Source organism: Arvicola amphibius, chromosome 2, assembly GCF_903992535.2.
Source record: "Arvicola amphibius chromosome 2, mArvAmp1.2, whole genome shotgun sequence".
Taxonomy (NCBI): domain Eukaryota; kingdom Metazoa; phylum Chordata; class Mammalia; order Rodentia; family Cricetidae; genus Arvicola; species Arvicola amphibius.
The window spans coordinates 59,090,650-59,093,366 of NC_052048.2; positions in this window are offsets into that span (position 1 = coordinate 59,090,650).

Sequence of the window (2,717 nt, forward strand, 5' to 3'; positions counted from 1 at the left end):
ACAATTCTGACTCTAGTAACTTCTCCCATCACACAGGTCAATGCTAAAGAAATTAACAAAGAAGTGAGGGATAGCCACAAGATTTCAAAGCTGTTCTCATTCAGACCAGATAGGAGGTTTCTGTATTTTCCCATCGCTCATAAGTTGGGCTGCCTACACTTTGATATGTAAATTTACAATATATGAAAATTCATAATGTATCTATTATTGCTCTGCATATGACATATCAGATAATGTACAGACATCATTTTCAACACAGCTAAGGTTTTCAGAAGCCATAAGTGATTAATATTAATACAGTCTTTTAAACACATTTCATGAAGTTTTCAATCTATAAAAAAGGGCTTAAAGAACAATGAAGTGTGGATTGAGTCCTCACCATACAGCTAAGGAAATTAAACATTTATACAATTGAAACTCCTTGTCATTCTGTCCTGTTTGTCTCCCTTTCTTCCACACCCCATGAAGGCAACCACTCTCCTGAAGTCAGCGCGTATAACTGCCTTTATTTCTTTATGTTCTGGTACTGCTGTACAGGTCCTTCAAAATACATAACATTTAACCTTTTTATTTGGGTGTTTTCAAATTTATGAAAAAATCCAAGAATAATATTAAAAACTCTGTTAATACACTTTACCAAATTCACCAACTATATTGTCAGAATATATGATCTATACTTTTATATCAGAATGGCCTATCGTATTATCTGTTTTAAACACATTAATAGTATGCAGCATGTAATCTAGTCTTTTTCATAACCATGTTTTTGATACATGAAGATCATATTTATTAATTTTTCTGCTGTACAATATTCTTTTGAGTGAATATATTATAGTCTGCTAATGGATATTAAGTTGGTTTTTGCTATTTCAAACAGTGCTGCTATGAATTTTAATTACTTTCTACTAAAGATGGGGAATTTTCTTAGAAAAGCTTGGTCATTATCAATCATTGAGAAAAGGTGGCAACTGTAAAGACAGAGGAAAGATGATAAACTCAAACATTGCGAAAGCAAAGCATTTAACATTTAATTTACGTAATTCATTCTTTGTGTCTTTCACATCATGCCTCCTGACCCCACCCATCTCCCTCCCCCCAAAATAAAACAAAATAAAATTTAAGAGAAAAAAGCGGAAGCTCATCATGGAAGCTACAGTGAGTCACAGTAAACCCGTGTCCACACATTTTTTACATGCCCGCGTTCATTGCAAAGAATCATTGGTCCGATTCGAGGCCCCGATTTGAGGTCTCTGAAAGCAAAACATTTATGATGTAAAGAAATTGACATTTTCGCTCCCCATTAAATTTATAGCCATGCACTTCTCTAAACTAAATATAGTGGACCGGAGTGTAGCCGCATTTGGGATTTGCAGAGTAATTAGGCTTTATTCTTGTGATTTATATTTGTCTTTGCTACTCGTCTTTCTCCATTATTATGGGTACTATTATTATGAATGCATCAGTTCAGTCGGCTATAAATTGGAGCAGAGAATAACTCCCCATTGATATCATTGAGAACATTTATACAATTTTGTTTTGCTGATGAAAGGAGAATACACTCTCTGCCCTCATTATGAGAAAAAGTTGCTGTCAGCTCTCTCCATTATGGGCTGTATCTGTATCCACAAGGGATTCGTGTATGCACTCAATTTTTTTTGTTTGAAAAATGTTTGCACAGGTATGCCCTGCTTTCACGTTACCAGGTAGAGGTTACAAAGATAATAACATGTATAACCTTATTTGTTTCTTCCAACTACTCTTACATAATTCTCAAATCCCAGGTGAAGAAACTAGAATTTAAAGAGGCTATGAAACATGTTCATAATACTGGGATATGGCAGACGTGGACTCAGACCAAGGCATCAGTAACCAAGCCCAAGTTCAGTCCCTAACTGTGGAGTCCCTAACTAAGTTTGCTGAGTCACTGTGATGATAAAATCTACCTATTGTCCATTTGGGGGCTAAAGACTGGAAAAAATGACTTTGTTTATATGCTTTATCCTCATTGTTCAGATGAAGAAACCAAGATTTAGGAAAAGTTAAGTCATTTTAAGACGACAGCAAGCAACTAACTTAACCTCTGTCTGCCACACCAAAACCTCTGTCTCTTAAATGTAGAGAAACAATGCTGAGAATATTTTTGAAGTGTGGTAGCTGATTTAACAGCCAGGCTATTTTTTTAAAAAATTTCAACCAGCAAATTAATTTGATCTGTAAAGCCAAAGCAATTAGAATACCTTTCAGAAGCCTATAAACAGCAATTAGAAGGAATAGGTACTTAGCAAATGTATATATCCATTTAAAACATTCATAGTAAATGATTCTTTAAAATGTTTGAAACTGTCGTTTCTGTTTTCAAGGAAATTGAAGGGGTTTTGTTGTTATTTGAGTAAGCTAATGTTTGAGAAAGAGGAATCACACCCTCTTTTGTTCAAGAGAGTTTCTATAGGTATGGATAATATAGATATAGGTATGAACAAATAGTTGATATTTTCAAAGCAGACAACCAATTCTCAAAACTCTTGAGCTGAATTTAGGATAAGGAGTGGAGATTAGTCACCCAGACAGGATAGTGTCCTACTCAGTCTTGAGAGTGGGTCTATTTATAGCTCTGGAGCAGTCGGCAACCTGCCACTTGTTTTTGCAAAGTCTGTGAGCTAAGAACAGGTTTCATAATTTTAAATAGCTTTTAAAAGTCAAAAGAAGAATATTATTTC